This window comes from Benincasa hispida, chromosome 10 (genome assembly GCF_027475165.1).
Source record: "Benincasa hispida cultivar pf3 chromosome 10, pf3_genome.v1.1, whole genome shotgun sequence".
NCBI classification, from domain to species: Eukaryota; Viridiplantae; Streptophyta; class Magnoliopsida; order Cucurbitales; family Cucurbitaceae; genus Benincasa; species Benincasa hispida.
This window is the reverse complement of record NC_143487.1, coordinates 40,926,092-40,947,204: the sequence shown is the minus strand read 5'-3', so window position 1 is coordinate 40,947,204 and position 21,113 is coordinate 40,926,092.

The following is a 21,113-nucleotide window of genomic DNA, read 5'->3' as shown; positions in this document are numbered from 1 at the left end:
AGGAATCTAGTGAACCTTCAAGAAAAGTTGTTAAAGAACCCAATAGCTCAATAAGAGTTGTTGAAGTTGGATCTTCTAGTAGGTCAAATCCACCTCAAGTGTTTAGGGACCCTCGACGCAGTGGGAGGATTGTGAACCTACCTGTTCATTACATGGGTTTAACAAAATCCTAGCTATGGTAGCTGACAGAGATGTTGAGGATCCATTGTCTTATAAGAAGACAACAAAGAATGTTGACAAAGATGAGTGGATCAGAGTTATGGACCTCGAAATGGAGTCAATGTACTTCAATTAAGTTTGGGATCTTGTAGATCTACCTGATGGGGTTAAACCCATAGGATGCAAATGGATCTATAAGAGAAAACAAAGTGCTGATGGGAAGGTGCAAACCTATATGGCTAGACTAGTGGCAAAGGGTTATACCCAAGTTGAGGAGTCGACAATGAGGAGACTTTATCACCCGTTGCCATGTTCAAGTCTATCTGGATCCTCCTATCCATTTCCTCATAGCAGGACTACGAAATTTTGGATATGGACCTCAAAGCTACCTTTTTGAATTGCAATCCTGAGGAGACCATTTATATAGAGCAGCCCGAGGGATTCATAACTCAAGGTCAAGAGCAAAAGGTTTGTAGACTTAATCAGTCCATTTATGGACTAAGCAAGCTTCTCGATCTTGGAACATAAGGTTCGATACTACGATTAAATCTTATGGATTTGATCCGAGTGTTAATGAGTCTTATGTACACAGGAGGATCATCAACAGTTCAGCAACTTTTTTAGTATTATATGTGGACGATATCCTACTCATTGGGAATGGTGTAGTTCTATTGACTAAGGTTAAGAATTGGTTAGCGACCAAATTCCAAATGAAAGAATTGGGAGAGGCTCAGTTATTCTATGAATTCTGATATTTAGAGATCGAAAGAACAAAATGCTAGATTGGGCGTGATGCGCCCTGATTCTTGATTTTTATGAAGTGAATTATGGATGACATGTGTTGATGAAATTGCGTTGTGCACTCAAGTTTCCTCAGCGGTATCTAAGTGTAAATTCCACTGAGTTTCCTGGTATGCCGAACATAGGGACTTGTGAAAACAGGATGCGTTGGTAATTTTTATGAAAACCTTGCAGTAACCAAGTAAATAAATTGTTGGTTTGTTGTTGATTGCATTAATGAGAAAATAAACAAATGCAGCAGATTTGAGAAAAGTCAGTTGTGTGAGAGATGCAATGAGTACGCGATGAATGGGTTGAGAAGATGTTTACCTATTGTTACTTGGGAATGCGTCAGACTATGCGATCATGTTACAACCATGCATAACAATTCATTTTCCAATGCAAATGAAATGCTCCTAAGTCTAGGACGCATATGTTGAATGCAAATGTGTCCATAGAGCTTATCCCTAAATCTCTACTCTTGTCCTATGCGATGATGCAAAATGCAGAAAAGCAAGGTGACCACATACAATCATATCCTATCTCTAGGATGCATGTGATGCATTGATAACAAATAGTGCTCATTCCTAAGCTCCTATTTCTTGATTATGTGTTCTAATTTAGCTTTTTTGAGTCTAGATTCTAACCTGACCTTCCCAATTCTAGATCCTATCCTTAGACTACCCTCTTGAGTATCTCTAATGGACGAATAAAGCATACATAATACAAGATAATCGCTTAGTGTGAAGATTCCCTAGTTGTGCTAGCTAAATGCTTCTCAACCCATTCAACTGATTTAGCTACTCATGCGTAAATTATAGAGAGTGAAAAGATATAGAGAAGGAAATTCCATTTTTATAAATGAGTTTGAGTATAAAATAACAATGGAAGTTAAAGGTAGAGAGCATGATAGCAATTCCTTGCTGACCGAGGCTTTTACACTACAAACTCTATTCAGTTCTAAAGATGTTCCTGTTTCCGCAGTCATCGGCCCTCTCTCTGTCCTTGAAGCTTCCGACGCTCTCCCAAGCTTACCGGAACGATTTGCTGGCACAACCTCCTCTCCCGCGTCCGCCTTAAAATGAAAGAAAACTATGAACAAGGACGTGCGAACGTATGAATTTCAAACTAAAGAATGGTGAACCCTTTTTCTGAAGGCTGCCTCTGGTATTTATAGACATCCAAGGTGAACAGTGGCTTCTCTCTTATGATTGTAAAGATGGGACAACTTTAATTCCTGACTGATGCGTTGCATATTTGTCATCGAAAAGCTGAATGTACTTGTGATCGTTATCGGCTGTCAACTTAATTCGGATTCGACTGTCATCAGTTTTCTGTCAAGCACGATATCGCAAAGCCTTGCGGTGAAGTTGTGCTCGACCAATGATTTGCTGTGATCGTAATTTTTGCATTGCGTCAATGCATATTCTGTACAAAAATACAGAAATCAATTGTTCTAATTCGATGAATGCATGCGACTGCAGTTTTATGAAATTGATGCTTAATGGACACAAGTTAACAAATTTCATCAACGCAAGCTAACATCATTTAAGCACTTAACACTATGATAATGTGCATTTATGCCCGTTATCACACCCCCAAATTTAAACAATGCTTGTCCTCAAGCATAAGCTAAAGATTCCTTTAGCAAATCAACCGCAATGTTCTTTTCTTAGAGTTCTCAAGGATACTTCGTTCAAATCCTATATACCAAAGTTTCATTAAGTCTTATTGAAGTCTTTTCTTAAGATATTTCTAAGACCTAGGGACTGCAAGCTTACCCTTCAAAAGGACTTTACTAAATTTTGGAACATCGCATGATTTATTTCAAAAAGAAAAATTTTCCATCAGGTGTCAAATGATTTTATCCTTGCATGTTTCTTGTCATGATTATTTTTTCTGACCTTGCGATGATCGTTTTGGCTTGCCTCCACGTGTGTCATGCGGACATCCAACTACGAGCAATGCACTGTTTCTCAAACTAAACACATGCCTACTTGGCAGTGGAGTTGCGGTCATTTGTTTATGCGTTGATTTTGGTGACTTACTTTCGTTTTGGCTTGCCCCCACGTGTGTCATGCGGACATCCAACTACGAGTAAGTGCCTTTCACAACTTAACTCTTATCAACATGGATTTTCCATTGTGTTGACAGTGGAGTTTTTATTCTTAAAATATTTCTCTCTTTTTCTATATATATATTGAAAATAGTAAGGTTGAAAATAAATACCCCACCCCCAAATTTAAAATGCGGCAATGTCCTCATTGCCAAAAGATTGAAATGAGTCATGCGATGTTCTTAGAAAACTTCGTAAAGAGAGTTTGAAAGAAAGCTAACAAACCCCTAACTTCTAGAGATATTTTATGAGGTGACTATCTTAAAATTAAGTTGACTCTAGTATATACAAGAGAAATAGAAGCATATTTTTCATCATTGAAATCATACTTGGCAAAGAGACATCATGCGGTGATTTACTAAAGTTATCCATATCAAATGATCGCGGTAATCAAAGAGGATGTGGTAATAAAACTTTTAAAACTAACATGCGATGTGACAGCGCAAAATTTGAAATAGAGATAAGGAAGAATATACCCCAAAATTTGCACTGTCGCTCGCATTGTGCATTGATGCATCCATCTTTGCGGCGCTCTCTCTTCTTTGGATTGCTATTATAGAGTGAGATAAATTGTTGCTTCATGTAACATCTTCGCAATCCTATGCCTTAATCGTTGTAAACAAAGAGAGGGTCAAATGATTTTAAACAAAACAAGTTTGTTTTTTTAGAGAAGTAAAAATAAGTAAGATGCAGATAGCTAAAAGATAATAAAAGTGACGAAGGAATAAGAGTTCAAGAATCAAACAAGGGGTATTTCGGGTTTTTTAGCTTCACGAAGGCTTTTTCTGGCTGGAAATCACCTCCGCAATATGCCTTAACTCGCTGTCCATTAACCTTAAATGTACGGCTTCCATCCTCAATGATCAGCTCCACCACACCATGCTTGAATATTTCTTTAATGATGAAGGGTCCGAACTAGCGTGATTTTAATTTTCCCGGGAAGAACCGTAGACGTGAGTTGAAGAGTAAGACCTTTTGCCCGATTTGGAGGTTCTTACCGCATATGCGTTTGTCATGCCAGCACTTGGTGCGCTACTTATAAATCTTCGCATTTTCATATGCGTTAATCCTCCATTCTTGTAGCTCGATCAGTTGCATTTTTTGCGCTTCTCCTGCTTTCTTCAAATCGAAGTTCAGCTTCTTTACCGCCCACGGTGCCTTATATTCTAGCTCCAAAGGCAAATGACATGCCTTACCAAATACAAATGCATATGGGCACATACCTATTGGTGTTTTAAATGCAGTCCGGTATGCCCACAATGCATCGTCAAGCTTTTTTTCCCAAACCATTCGTGAAGGCCTTACTACCTTCTCAAGTATCAGCTTAATTTCTCTATTGGACACCTCGGCCTGACCATTCGTTTGCGGATGGTATGCAGTAGCCACTTTGTGGAGTATGTTGTATTTGCATAGCAGTTCCTTGATATTTCGTTTGACAAAGTGGGACCCTTCATCACTTATGATGGCACGGAGAGTGCCACGAGTGAAAAAATGATTCTTTAGGAACTAGGAGACTACCGCCGCATCACTTGCAGCGCATGCTGTTGTATTTACCCACTTGGATACATAACTAACAGCTAATAAAATATAATGTTTACCATTCGAAGGAGGGAATGGTCCCATGAAATCAATCCCCCACACGTCGAAAAATTCAAGCTCCAAGATAGTGTTCATTGGAATTGCATGTTTCCATGAAATGTTAACTGTGCGTTGGCACCGATTACACTTCATTGCGTAGTCAGCCGCATCCTTGAATAATGTAGGCCAAAAGAATCCACTCTGGAAAACTTTGGTCGTGGTGCACTGCCCTCCAAAGTGCCCACCATATGGTGAGTCATGACATTGCAATAATATGCGTTGTTGAGCAGCATTTGGTACGCATAATCGAAAAATTTGGTCTGCCCCTCCTTTTTTACAGATTCGACTCATCCCAATAATAATGTCTACATTCATGCTTGAGCTTCTTCTATTGGTGGTAGTGTAATCTTCAGAAAATTGCTCGCAAACCAAATAATTGACTATGTCTGCATATCAGGGAAATTCTTCTATATGGAACAGCTGCTCATCCTGGAATACGACACTCACCTCAGACTCATTGCGGTCAACCTCAGGATTTTGCAGTCTAGACAAGTGATCCGCAACTTGAAGGAGGAGAAGCCATCTGATCAACCTCGGCTTTGCGTCCTTCTTTGTCATTAAGTATTTGATCGTCGAGTGATCAGTGAGATGAGTACCTTTGTTCCCAACAGATATACCCGAAATTTTTTCAACGCAAAAATTACCGCTAGGAGTTCTTTCTCAGAGCTAAAATTACCGCTAGTATTTGATCGTCGAGTGATCAATGTCATTAAGTATTTGATCGTCGATGGGAGCAGGGTTTAATGTTTGACTCGCATATGCGATGGGATGCAAGATTGTTTTTCTCTTTTGCGCTAAAGCTGCTCCCATCGCATACCCGCTTGCGTCGCACATTATTTCAAATGGCAGTGTCCAATCCGATGCAATCAGTATGGGTGCGGTGATCAACACATTTTTCAAAACTCTGAATGTGTTCAAGCAATTGTTGTCAAACTCAAATTTTCTGTCAGCCTCTAATAACATACTCAATGGTCGTGCTATTCTGGAAAAGTATTTGACAAATCGTCTGTAGAATCCAGCGTGCCCCAAGAAGCTTCGTACAACCTTCACGCTAGTTGGAGGTGGAAGTTTCTCAATTGCTTCAATTTTTTCTTTGTCCACCTCGAACCCATCCCGAGAGACCTTGTGTCCCAACACTATGCCCTCCTTCACCATGAAATGGCATTTTTCCCAATTAAGCACCAGATTCATCTCTTCGCATCTTTTCAGTATCTTCTCCAAATTGGCTAGACAGACTTCATAAGTGTTCCCATAAACAGAGAAGTCATCCATAAATATTTCCACAGAGTCCTCGAGATAATCTGAAAAGATGGCCATCATGCACTTTTATAACGTGCTTGGTGCATTGCAGAGGCCAAACGGCATTCAGCAAAAAGCAAATGTCCCATATGGACAGGTGAATGTGGTATTGTCTTGATCTTATGGAGCTATCATAATTTGGTTGTATCCATCATAACCATCCAGGAAGCAATAGAAGTCATTCCATACTAGTCGGTCTAGCATTTGATCGATGAATGGTAGAGGAAAATGATATTTCTTTGTGGCCGCATTCAACTTGTGTAGTCCATGCAATTGCGCCATCCAGTGATGGTCCTTTGCGGTATTAATTCGTTGTTTTCATTTGGGACTACCGGCATGCCGCCCTTCTTCGACACACATTGCACGGGGCTGACCCATGTGCTATCTGCTATAGGATAGATAATGCCCGCATCTAGCCATTTAATGATCTTCTTCTTGACGACCTCTTTCATCATAGGATTTAGTCTGCATTGATGTTCAATTTTTACTTTGTGGTCATCTTCAAGACGAATGCAGTGCATGCAGTACGCAGGGCTAATTCCTTTAATCTCGGCGAGCGTCCAGCCAATTGCTCGCACATGCTTTCTTAGAATTCCCATCAATGCATTCTCCTGGTCTTCGTTGAGCGTAGAGGAAATGATAACTGGCATCTTCTCATTCTGCCCCAAAAATGGGTACTTTAAATGGGTTGGTAGGGTCTTCAATTCATGTGTTAGTGATTTTACTAGGGAAGGTTGCATTGTTTTTCTTTGATCTGGTTGCTCTTCTTCTTGATTTTGTGATCATATCTTCTTCCTTGTTTGTTTTTGTTATGATCGCATTACATGCAGCAACGGATGCGTTAGCATCCTCTTCTTCATTCTCTTCATCAAACTTTTCTTCTTCAATCACATTCTGTTCATCATTAGAGTCATGCAGGTCTTCTTCATCCGAAAACTTCATGGCACAAATTATGTTAAACTTGAGCTTCTGTCCATTGATACTCAAAGTGATTTCCCCTTTATGCACATCAATTTGAGCATTTTCCCGTTGATAGAAAAGGTCACCCCATAATGATGGGCACATCTTTGTCGACCTCGTAGTCTAAAATGATGAAGTCAGCTGGCAGGATAAATTTGTTAATGGTTATCAACACATCCTTCACCTTTCCCTCTGAATGCACTAGAGATCTATCGACCAGTTGGAGAGTCACTGTTGTGGGCCCAAGTTGCCCCACATTTAGCTGCCTAAAGATTGATAGAGGCATCAAATTTATGCTGGCTCCTAGGTCACATAGGGCTTGCCCGATGTATAGTCCTCCTATGGAGCATGGTATCGTAAAGCTCATAGGATCGTTCATCTACGGTGGAATGATTGGTTTTGAACATCGAGTCAACGCCACCATGCAAACTTACCAACTCCCCTCTTCTTAGTTACCATATTCTTCAGAAACTTTGCATAGGTAGGCATTTCCTCAATCGCTTTACTGAAAGGAATATTAACATGTAATTGCTTTAACATAGATAGAAAGTGTTGGTACTGTACCTATTCGTTCTTTTTCTTCCTTAGTCTCTGCGGGAAAGGGTGTAATTGAACTTTCACAGTTCTCGTTTCAGTTGGCTTTTAGGTCGACTCAACCTCCAGTTCTACTGCTTCTTTTTCTCTTTCTTCTTCTTGCGTCACCGCAATCTGAGGTTCAACCACAATGATAGTTGTTCGACTAAGATCTTTCTTTTCTCCCTCCACAGTCTTCCCACATCGCAATGTCACAACCTAATATTGCTCTTTACTTGATCCCCCTGGGTTGTGTGGGAGTTCTGAAACTTGGCAAAGCCCCTTGCAGTCTACTCTTCAGCTCACTCGCAATCTGGCCCATCTATAATTCGAGATTGTGGATGGATGTAGACTGACTTTGAAGCATGGTTGCATTTTTCTCTATGTATTGCTTCAATAGACTCTCCAAAGAAGAAGATTGCGGTGGTTGTGAGCTACTGGCTTGATGGCTCGTTTGACCGTTGTTGTGTGAGAAGAATCTTGGTGGCCCTTCTTTCTGCGCCACGAGTTGGAAATTTTGTTGCTGATTCTTCCTAGCAAAATTGGAGTGGTTCCTCCACCCAGGGTTGTAGGTATTCGAAAAGGGATTATTTTTCACAAAGCAGACAGATTGTGGATTTTGCTGGAAATCTTCCATCACATGCCCATCACCGCAAGTCGCACACCTTGCAGTGTTTTGACTAATTGCATTCGTTTTGTGGTGTTGGGCTGCTGATCGCAATTCCTTGGATTACGTTCATCTAGTTTTGTAGTGAAGAAATAACACCATTATTTGCGTTATTATCTTTGAGTCTCAATCTCTGGTCACTCTCTTTCCAATCTTCATGGTTCATAGAGATGCGATCCAGGATATTCTTCGCCTCGTCATACGTTTTATCAAGCAGACCACCAGCGGCTGCCGCATTAGCAGCAGTCTGCGAAGCGGGATTCAAACCATGATAAAAAATCTCCATTTTAAGGCGGTCTGGCAACCCATTGTGTGGACAGTCCCGACCAACCTCTTAAACCTCACCCAGGCATCGCTGATCGATTCGTCAATGTCTTGTTCAAATTTTGTGATAAGTTTCCTTCGTTTGGCATTCTCTGTAGGTGGAAAGTATTTCTTCATAAACTTCTCCACGACCTGTTCCCAAGAAGTGATCTCTCCCGGCTCGAGAGAATATGCCAATTTCCTAGCCTGATCACAGAGAGAAAATGAGAACAAAGTTAGTTGAACTTCTTCGGCAGAGATGTTTGGCAAAACAAAAGTATTTCAGATTTCAATAAAGCTTCGGAGGTGGGCGTGCGGGTCCTCGCCACGTTTTCCTCCAAATTGTCCTACAGTCTAGATCATCTGCAAGATCACTGGCTTTATTTCTAATTTGCTCCCATCAAGGGCAGGCCTCATGATTCCTGGAGAGAAATCATAGAGGTTTAGCGATGCATAGTCCCTAATGGGTCTATTGCGATCGTTTGCCAACAGAATATGATTCACCATGACATTGTTATCATTTGGTGCTCCAGTTCCAGGCTGCTCCGCCATCTCTTCTTTATCTGACTGTGGTTGCTATTGGCGGTCCTTCAGTCTCCGTCTAAACGTCCTCTCAATCTTTGGGTCGTAATTCGCCAGAGATTGAGAGTCTGTAAAGAAATCAAAAAAATTACCGTTAGCACACTATTTTGCCGAATTCCCCGGCAATGGCGCCAAAACCTTGATGCTTGATTTTTATGAAGTGAATTATGGATGATACGCATTAATGAAATTGCGTTGTGCACTCAAGTTTCCTCAGCGGTATCTAAGTGTAAATTCCACTAAGTTTCCTGGTAAGTCTAGGGTCGAACATAGGGACTTATGAAAACAGGATGCGTTGGTAAGTTTTATGAAAACCTTGCGGTAACCAAGTAAATAAATTGTTGGTTTGTTGTTGATTTCATTAATGACAAAATAAACAAATGCAGCGGATTTGAGAAAAGTCAGTTGTGTGAGAGATGCAATGAGTATGCGATGAACGGGTTGAGAAGATCTTTAGCTAGTGTTACTTGAGAATGCGTCAGACTATGCGATCATGTTACAACCATGCATAACAAGTCATTTTCCAATGCAAATGCAATGCTCCTAAGTCTAAGACGCATGTGTTGAATGCAAAAGTGTCCATAGAGCTTATCCATAAGTCTCTACTCTTGTCCTTTGCGATGATGCAAAATGCAGAAAAGCAAGGTGACCGCATACAATCATATCCTATCTCTAGGACGCAAGCGATGCGTTAATAACAAATAGTGCTCATTCCTAATCTCCTCTTTCTTGATTATGCGTTGTAATTTAGATCTTTTGAGTCTAGATTCTAACCTGACCTTCCCAATTCTAGATGCTTTCCTTAGACTACCCTCCTGAGTATCTCTAATGGACAAATGAAGCATACATAATACAAGATAATCGCTTAGTGTGAAGATTCCCTAGTTGTGCTAGCTAAATGCTTCTCAACCCATTCAACTGATTTAGCTACTCATGCATAAATTACAGAGAGTGAAAAGATATAAAGAAGGAAATTCCATTTTTATAAATGAGTTTGAGTATAAATTAACAATGGAAGTTAAAGGTAGAGAGCCTGATAGCAATTCCTTGCTGACCGAGGCTTTTACACTGCAATCTCTATTCCGTTCTAAAGATATTTATGCTTCCACAGGCGTTAGCCTCTCTATGTCCTTGAAGCTTCCGGAGCTCTCCCAAGCTTACCGGAATGATTTGCTAGCACAACCTCCTCTCTCGCATCCGTCTTAAAATGAAAGAAAACTATGAACAAGGACGTGCGAACGTATGAATTTCGAACTAAAGAATGGTGAACCGCTTTTCTGAAGGTTGCCTCTTGTTTTTATAGACATCTAAGGTGAATGGCGGCTTCTTTCTTATGATTGTACAGATGGGACGACTTTAATTCCTGACTGATGCGCCGAATATTTGTCACCGAAAAGCTGAATGTACTTGTGATCCTTATCGGCTGTCAACTTAATTCGTATTCGACTGTCATCAGCTTTTTGTCCCATCGCGATTAATTAGCCTTTCACCCAAATGCGCCCACCATGTTGCACTGACCAAGTTGCGACAATCCTTCTCGGGCGAATATTTGCGAGCACGATCATGGCAAAATCTTGCGGTGAAGTTGCGCTCGACCAATGATTTACTATGATTGCAATTCTTACATTGCGTCAACGCATATGCTACACAAAAATACAAAAATCAACTGTTCTAATGCGATGAACGCATGTGACCGCAATGAAATTTATTCTTAATGGACGCAAATTAACAAATTTCATCAACGCAGGCTAACATTGTTTAAGCACTTGGCACTATGATAACGTTTATTTCTGCCCGTTATCATGCCCTAGTTTATTGTTTGTGTAGTTTGTATTTTCGTTTTACTTTTACATTATACACTCCACTAGCTTTAGGTCAAGTTGGAGATGATTGGGGTTGATGCCCTAAATCTTGTAGGGTCCTATATTTTGTAAATGTAATGTACAAATATCTTATTTATTTAATAAAATATGTGATGTTTTATTTCATTTTGAGTTGCATTAACCAAAAACCAATAAACTAACATCGAAGGTTATCTTGTAGCTTAAACATGTATGTAGAGACATACGAGTGGATCATGTTTAAGTGATAACCTAAATGATCTGTAGTAGATGGATAAGGTTGGATACCTTATCCTGGTGACATTACAGGTATGGCTCGCTTTATAGATGTTACAATTATTGTAAAGTGCTACAAATGATTTGATCATGATCATTTGTATAAAGACATATGAGTGGGGATATTCTATACGAAATAGTTTGTATAAACTGGACCACGAAATCTTTAGTCTTATTATGTAATGTCGTTCATAGTAGATACTTACATTTCACCAAGATGACCAAATGTAGCATGACCCAAATCCTGAGTGAATTGTGAACTCCTACCCATGACGGCAGTCCTTTGATTTGTATGGGCGAGAGTTGTTAGATTGTCAACTCAACAAGCCTACTATTTTGGGGATTAGTCTGATTGAAGAGCTGAGATCAAAGCTACACAAGACGAAATTAAATCATTCCCTGATGTCAGGACAAGTAGATAAATTCCTCCTTTAAAGGCTGATTTCGAGGCTTGAACAATGTGGTGCCACACCTTCTCTTTGCCCGAGATGATTTGGTCATACTTGGACTATGATTTATTGTTCATTAGAGGGATCAGTGGTACTTAAGAAGTTAGATGTAACTACAGGAGCAAAACGGTAATTCTGACCCAGCTATACTTACGAGCAATTTGTGAAAGGTCATTGTACTATTGATTGGTTATGTCCAATGGACACATAAATATATCTATAGTGCAAAAAGTGGAGCTTTCGATCTTTAGTGGAGTGCCAACAATTAATGGACCGTGAATAATTTAATTAAATGGTTTAATTAATTATTTACATACTGTTGGAGATTCAAACTACATGTCATACTCCCTCCCAAGCTGACCTCTCGAACCCGGAAGGAGGCGTGAAGACAGTAGATACAACCATTTTGTGATATCTACTAGCCAACTATTCCACTCTTAGCTACAGTTACGCGTAAAATACGAATTCCATACATTCAATAGTTCATTGCCCAACAAACTAACTTAACAATTTCGTACAACTTGGCCTATTATTTTTTACAAACTATAGTTTACTCATGATATGCAACCCTAGGTTAAGGCACATGACTAAGCAACACTAGGTCTTTGGTATGTTGCAGATCTTAACCTCTTGTGGCAGTTCAGGACCAATATCTGGAACTCCTTGTGTGGCTACCTAGGGAGGGAAAAATATTTTGGAAACATAAGCTGAAAAGCTTTGTTAGTTACTTTCTTAAATAAACTCATAATTCAAAACATGTTGGAATTAATAACTAACATGTGATAAAACTGTAAGCATGTTACTAAAACAAAAGTATTGCATATTTTACTGGGGTAGACCAACTCCATACTCCTGGTTAATAAGGTGGAACCATACTCACACCTTTACTCACTAGGGTAGACCAACTCCATACTTCCGGTTAATAAGTCAGCAAGCGATGCGACGGTAGTCTCCAAGTTCTTGAAGAAAAATATTTTCACTCGTTTTGGCACTCCACGTGCCATAATAAGTGATGAAGGCTCCCACGTTATTAATCACATCGTCAACAACTTGCCGCTCAAATATAATATCCTCCATAAGGTGGCCACCGCATACCATCCGCAGACAAATGGTCAAGCTGAAGTGTCCAACAGAGAAATCAAACTGATATTAGGAAAGGTGGTAAAGCCTTCACGAAAAGATTGGGCAACAAAGCTGGACGATACACTGTGGGCATACATGACCGCCTATAAGACACCTATAGGCATGTCCCCATATGTGATGGTGTTCGGTAAGGCATGTCTACTGCTTGAGCTGGAGCACAAAGCACTGTGGGTGGTAAGCTTAACTTCGACTTAAAGGATACAGGGGAAGCAAGAAAACTTCAGTTGGTCGAGCTCGATGAATGGAGAACGCAAGCTTATGAGAATGCCAAAATGTACAAAGAGCGAGCAAAACGTTGGCATGACAAACAGCTATGCGAGAAGAATCTCCACGTGGGACAAAAGGTCTTACTTTTAAATTTGCGGCTACGACTCTTTCCCGACAAATTAAAGTCACGCTGGTCTGGACCCTTTATAATTAAAGAAGTATTCTTGCATGGTGCAGTCGAACTGACTAATAAGGAAGGGACCTGCACATTCAAGGTTAACGGGCAAAGAGTCAAGATATATTGCGGAGGTGATTTTCAGTGGGAAAAGACCTTTGTAGACCTAAGAAATCCTGAATGAAGAAAAATCGAGCGGCCCCTACGTTGTTATGCGACAGAATCTCATCAGGGGCACGAGTCTTTTGGAATATCCTTTTCGTACCATGGATTAATGAACTCTCACTACTCTTTTTTCATATCGGTTGCCGTTTATCTGTCTTTTCTCTGTATAAAAAAAAATTTAAAAAATTTAAAAAAAATAAAAATAAAAATAAAATAAAATAAAAATTTTTGCAAACTCTGTTTTTTTTAACCCTCTCAATGTTTTCTTTGCAACGATCATGGTGAACGATTGCGGGGGAGCTACATGAAAGATGCAACTAGCTTATTCCGCCACCGCAATCGAAAAGAGCAGTTCGCTACAAAGAAGGATGCGTTCATAAATAATATGGGTGACAGAGCAAATTTGGGGGTTGTATCTTTCCTTGACTTTGCTTATTCCAAATTTTTCTCTATCACATATCATTTTAACTTTGATAATTTTATCATCGCATCCTCTTTAGTCGATGTAACCATTTAACAATGATTAATTTAGTAAGTCACTGCATTATTTCTTTTTGCCAATTATGATTTCAATGATGAAACATGTGCCTCTATTTTTTTTCATATATGCTAACTTAATTGTAGGACAGTCAAATCATGAAATAGTTCTAGAAGTCGATGGTCCACCAACTTTCTTTCAAACTGATATTTACGAAATTTTTCTAAGGGCATCACATGAATTCTTTCAAATTTTCAGCAATGAGGACATTGTTGCATTTAAATTTGGGGTGCGGTATTCTTTTCCAACCTTGTTATTTTTAGGCATTACAAAAAAAAAAATTGTGATCGGATACTACTCGTAGTTGGATGTCCGCATGACACCCGTGGGGACAAGTCAAAACGAAGGTAAGAATTGTGAGCAAGGCATAAATAAAATGATCGCAACTCCGCTGCCAAATGGGCATGAGTTTAGACTGAGAATGAGCACCTTGCTCGTAGTTGGATGTCCGCATGACACACATGGGGGCAAGCCAAAACGAAGGCTAGGCACTTGGATTAGTGGAAGATCATAGGAAAAAAAAAAGGAAAAAAAATCTAAAATACACAAGGATAAAAATCATTAGAAAATACCCCAATTGAAAAAGTTTTTTTATGAAATAAATCATGTGATGCCTTGGAAACAAATAATGATTTTTTTTAAGGTTAAACTTGCGGTCTCTAAATTTTAGAAATATTTTAAGAAGAGATATGGATAAGAATTAAGGAGATTTTGGCACATAGGATTTGAATAAGGCAACCTCGAGAAATCTAGGAAAGAAGAAGGCAGTTGACTTTCTAAAGAAAATATTTAGTTTATGCTTGAGGACAAGCATTGTTTTAAATTTGGGGGTGTGATAACTGGAAGAAATGCACGTTATTACAACGCAAAGTTATAAAAAAATCTAGGATTACGACGGTAAAAATATATAATATTGCGTCCAAAAGCATTAATTTTGCAACATTGCGATCGCATGCGTCCATCGCATTAAAACATTTAACTTATGTATTTTATGCAGAAAAATGCGTTGACGCAAGGCGAAATTGCAATCCAGGGAAATTACCGTTCGAGCGCATAAGAGATTGCGACCACAAGGCTATGCAATCATTTGCTTTCGTGAAAATCTGCTCAAGAAGGTGGCCACATAGAGCCAGTGCATCAAGGTGGGCGCATCTAGGTGAAAGCTTAAAAGCTGATGACGGTCGATTCCGAATTAAGTTGACAAGCCGTTAACGACATACTGTAGCAAGTATACTCAACTTTTCGGTGACAAATATTCGGCGCTTCAAACAGAGAATTAATGACATCCCATAAGTGCAATCATTCAAGAGAAAAATTTCTTCACCTTGAAGCTCTATAAATACCGAAGGCCACCTTCATTGAAGGAGTTCGCTCAGTTCGGAGAGCTCACCATATAAAAGATAGCCTTGTTCATAATTCTTTTACTTAGAAGGCGGAATCGAGTGAAAGGAGAATACGTCGAGAGATCATCCTGGTTAACTCGGAAGAGTGTCAGAAAGCATCGAAACTATAGAGAGGGCCAACTCTTGTGGAAGCAAGAACATCTTTTGGGCAGAATAGAGATAACTCAGTGTAAAAGCCTTGGGAAGCAAGATATTGCTACCAACACTATAAGAAATCTGACTTCTCCCGACATCACATTTCGTCGAAAAAGTGTGGAAAAAGCGTCGGGAGAGCCTATCTAAACGAATAAAAGGTCGTCGGGAGTTTGGTCAGGAGAAACCCGTCGGGAGAGGATCTCCCGATGCACTTTAAAACAGCGTCGGGAGTTATTTGGGGAACTATCGATGCTAGGCGTCGAAAGTTCCCCAAATAACTCTCGACGCCCTATATACGTGTCGGGAGTTCCCCGAATACCTCCCGACGTCGTGTTAAAGTGCGTCAGGAGATCCCAAACTCCCGAGGTTGTTCTATACGTCCGGAGTTCCAGAACTTTCAACGATTTTATTTAATGCGTCGAGAGATACAAGAACTCCCGACACAGTAATATATGCATGAGGAGTTCATTCATTAGTTGAAAATTATTTTTAATCTATCGTTTGTAATTTTTTAAAATTTGATCTAAAAACCTGTAAAACATAGTAAACCAAATAAAGATTCACATAATTAAAAAATGAAAATGAAGTCCATATTATAACAAGTAAATAAAAAAGTACAATATCCAAATGAAGTCGATACTAGAAGTTCATTGATAATAGGCAGAAATGCACATTATCAAAATGCTGAATCCTTAAACAATGTCGGATTGGGTGATGAAATATGTTAAATTGCGTCTATTAAGCATAAATTCTATAATATTGCGGTCGCATGCGTCCAATGCATTAGAGTAGTTGATCTTTATATTTTTGTGCAAAATAATGCGTTAACGCAATACAAAGAATGTGATCACAAGAATACATTGGTCGAGCGAAACTTCACCGCAAGACTTTGCGTTGATTGTGCTCGCAAATATTCACCCAAGAAGAATCACCACAACATGGTGGGCGCATTTGGACAAAAGGACAATTAAGATCGATGGGACAGAAAGCTGACGGCAGTCGGATCAAAATTAAGTTGACAGTCGATAACGGTCACAAAGTACATTCAGCTTTATCGGTGACAATTATCAGTGCATCAGTCAGGAATTAAAGTTGTCCAATCTATACAACCAGGAGAGAGAAGCCGCCTTTCACCTTTGATGCCCTATAAATACCAAGTGCATTCTTCAGAGAAGGGGTTAAGCAGTCGATTATTTCATCATTTTACAGGTTCGCGTCTTTATCCATAGTCTTCTTCCATTTTAAGGTAGACACGAGGAAGAAGGTGTGCCGATAGATCGTTCTGGCAAGCTTGGGAAAGCACTGGAAGCTCCAAGACAGAGAGAGGGGCGACGCCCACAAAAGCAGAATATTTGTAGATCAGAATAGAGATTCAGTGTAAAAAGCCTCGGTCAGCAAGGAATTGCTACCAGGCTCTCTATCTTTAATTTCCATTATCATTTTGTACTCATTTCAATTATAAGAATGGAATGTCTTCCTCTATATTTATTCACTCTCTGTAATTCACGCATGAGTAGCTAAACAGCTGAATGAGTTGAGAAGCATTTAGCTAGCACAACTAGGGAATCTTCATCCTTTGTGATTATCTTGTTTATGTATGCTTCATTCGTCTATTAGAGATACTCGGGAGGGTAGTCTAAGAAAGGGATCTAGACTTGGGAAGGTCAGGTCAGAATCTAGGTTTGGAAGAACCAAATAAGAACACATAAATGAGAGATAGGCATTTAAGAATGAGCACTATTTGTTATTAATGCATCACATGCATCTTAGGAATAAGATATGAATGTATGCGGTCACCTTACTTTCATGCATTTTGCATCAATGCATAGAACAAGAGTAGAGACTTAGGGATAAGCTCTATGGACATTTTGCATTCAACACATGCATCCTAGACTTAGGAGCATCGCATTTACATTGGGAAATGACTTGCTTTGCATGGTTATAACATGATTGCAAAGTTTGATGCATTCCCAAGTAATGCTAGCTAGAGATCTTCTCAACCCCTTAATCGCATACTCATTGCATCCATCAATGCAACTCTCTTTCTCAAATCTGTCGCCTTTATTTACTCTTTTTTTATCAATGCAACAACACACCCACACTTTATTTATTTACTTGGTTACCACAAAGTTTTCATAAACATTATCAACGCAACTATTTTCACAAGTCCTTGTGTTCGACCCTGGACTTAACAGGAAACTCAGAGGTATTTACAGTTGAATTTCGTTGGGGAAACTTGAGTGGACAATGCAATCCATCAATGCATATCATCCATATTTACATTCATAAAATTCGAGCACCATTCATAAACATTCATATCATAAATACATAAAAGAAACAAAATCAAAACAACGTCTACATGTCTCGAATACAACATCTTCAACAATTGTCCCACCTCATCTCTCAACAACATTCTATAATAAAACAAAAACATTCCAATGTTATATCGATAAACATCCACAACATGTTCAAACTTCAATACGGGTGGTAATGAAACTCTACCCACCCCCCACAACAAACATGTATCCTTCCGAACATAAAAAACACACAAAACGAGTAAACAATGACCAACACACATAAAACTCAAAGTTTGTCCCCAAAATTGTTTAACCCAATCTCAATGCACACCCCAACAGCACATTAAACTTTGTAAACATTCATAAACACACAAGAACTCCGAGTTTAAGGACAAGACGGGTGTAATGAAACTCTACCCCACCCCCCACGACAAACATGAAACCTCCCGAACATAAAAAAAACACACAAAATTAGTAAACAATGACCAACACACATAAAACTCAAACTTTGTCCCCAAAATTATTTAACCCAATCTCAACCTCCCCCCCCCCCCCCCCCCCCACCACAACACATTAAACTTCGTAAACATTCATAAATACACAAGATAGACAACAAAAAACACATCAAAATCTAGTTGTTTGGCTACCATAACTGCAGGATAGCCAATAATTCTTTATCATAAAGCTACTTAAGACATAACTACTTTTCTACCATAACTGTAGGATAGCAACATATTAGACAATTAAATAATGTAGTAATCATACCTAATTTGATGGGTCTCCTCTATATGATCGTATCATGTCTTCAATCATTTTTTTCATTTCCTCCATTTGTCTTGCATGATACTCTTGCATTTTATTTTGAATGTCTTCAAGTTCCTTAATCCTCAACTGAGATTGTTGGAAATTGGCTCTCAATTCCTCCATTCCCGTCTTCGTTCCTTGAGTAGATGACGAGCTTGATGAGATGCTACTCCTTCTTGACTTAGGCTTAGGGCCCCAACCTAGGTCGTTAGCCTTGAGCATTGTCCAAGGACGCAGTTCCAGCATAATCCTAATCAGACTCTTGCTCACGTCCTCCCAACCAATATCTTTCCTTCCCAATGGTCTCCGGCCTAGGCCAAAGGTATCAAGAAGCGCTACTTTGAATGTTTTTTAGATTGTTAGATCAAAACTAAAAACTGAATTAAAATGAGTACTCATTGCTTTCAGTTAAAGACGAGTAAATGCTTGAGCTTAAGTGGGAAGGGTCACCTCCCCCCGCTAGTATTTTGCCTGTATGGTGTTTACCAAGGGGACCCTCAATCTGGAAGGTATGCCACTATCGACTACTATCGAAGGCGATCCTTCTTAGCTTAGTACGGATCCAGTTAGGATTGACTACTTTTTTGACACAGTTTGGTTTGATGGGTCATAGACCAATTTCAGCTTTTCTCTTCCGGCTTTGAAAGAAGAGGACTAATTCCTATTCCCTGAAATGTGCCTACTCCCCGTTTCTTCCTAAATTTGTAGGTCGTGCAGGCTTAATCGAGACTGCTAAAAACTAACTTGACTTGCCTGCCCTCGAGAGGAATCTTAGGTCGCCTCTCTTCTTCTCCAAGAGAACATTAATTGCCAGCCCCACATCTGATTTTTCATCCACTGGAATGGAACCACCAAGCAGAAGGATGTCCTGCTTCATATACTCACACAATTCCCTATGTCTCTTCTCCTTACAATTTATATATTTTTTTCTCATTTTTCTCATTTAAAAGATAGTCCTTATCAGTAGAACATCATCTCGCATGCCCGGCCAGTAGTACCCCCGCTTTTGCAAGGCCTGATGGTCCACATAGACTTTTGAATATCCGGGTCGTCTACCCAAAACCATCTCACAAATTTCATTCCTTGTTAATGGTTAAGAACCTTCTAGGTCCCTAAACCATTTAAATTGTCTAACAACTTTCAAGTGTTTTATTTAGTATGTCGCCAAGCTTTCAATTTTGTGTCTATTATAGGCCTTTCATCTATTCAACATCTTCTAAAATTTACAAGCCTATTGGACACAATATTTAAAGTTCAATTTTCTATTAGACACAAAATTTAGTTTTATATCTAGTAGATTCTTTAAACTTTTTTAAAATATTAAATGTGTTAGGGACCTAATAAGTACTAAATTGGAGGTTTAAAGATTTATTTTATATTTTTTAGATTTATAGATTTATTAGACACAAACATATAAGCATTAAAAAGTTCATATACTAAAAATAGCACATAGCATCTATGTACTAATTTTCTTTCTCCTTTCAAGGAAAGTTCGAAATGTTAAATCATGCATGCTTAGGCTCCAAATAACCAATATCATATCATTTTTTAGACATAAAGATAGTGTTATAATCAACTTGAAACTTAAAAGAATATAATAATGTTTATCTCTAACGAATTATGACATGTTTGTTATAAAATTACTCTATAGAATTTCAGAGAATTGTAAAACAAATATATGATGCAAAATTAACGAGATCTTAACAAAAGCGACATGCACCGATATTGGACGATAAATATGTGCATTAGTTAAAATTTAAAATTTGTATCAAAGTTGATATTATTGAAATCTAGTGAAATTGACACAATCCTTAACATTGTCTTTTTTTTATTAGTGGGTCAATTAATTATAATATTTATCAAAGTTGAGGTCTAATTTGATTAAATTGAAAGTCACGAATAGAAATGGATACACACATTTGAATGGGCATGATTTGTACAAAAGGATGTGAAATAATGATTTAAATAAATATACAAGATAAAATAAAATGAGAAGATTACCACCAGCAGTGGTGGCTGAATGAGACGAGGAGACAACGGTGACGGCGAGCACTTGATTGTAGCTACTGACCAAAGGGAGGAGTAGTGGCGGCAGCGGCGGAAAAAGGGGGAAAATGGGAGAGGGAGGGTGAACGGTGGCGGCGGCGTTGGGGAAGGAGAGGAAAAATGGGAGAGGGAGGGAGAGGAGAGAAGTGGCGGCGAGGGGTGGTGGCGGCGACGGTTGCAGTTAAAATATGGGAAAATGGGAGATGGAAGAAGAATAATGGGGAAGAATGGGGAAAATGGGAGAAGGAGCGGCAGTGAGGGGAAAATGGGAGAAGGAGAGGCAGAAGAAAGGAGGAAGATGGGAAAGAAAGGGGGCGGCGTGGGTTAGGGTTTTAGGGAAGAAAGGGGGAAAAGAAAATGGAGAAGATGGGGAAAAAGTGGTCTGGTTTAAACCAGACCCCTCTCCCGACGCCGCCCAACGGGCATTGGGATAGCCATCGGAACTCCCAATGGCTAATGAACTCCCGACGCCTATTTTTATTCGTTGGGAGTTCCCAGGGAAATCCCGACACCAGCTTTAATCGTCGGGAGTTCCTGAGAACTTCTGACGAGCCTTT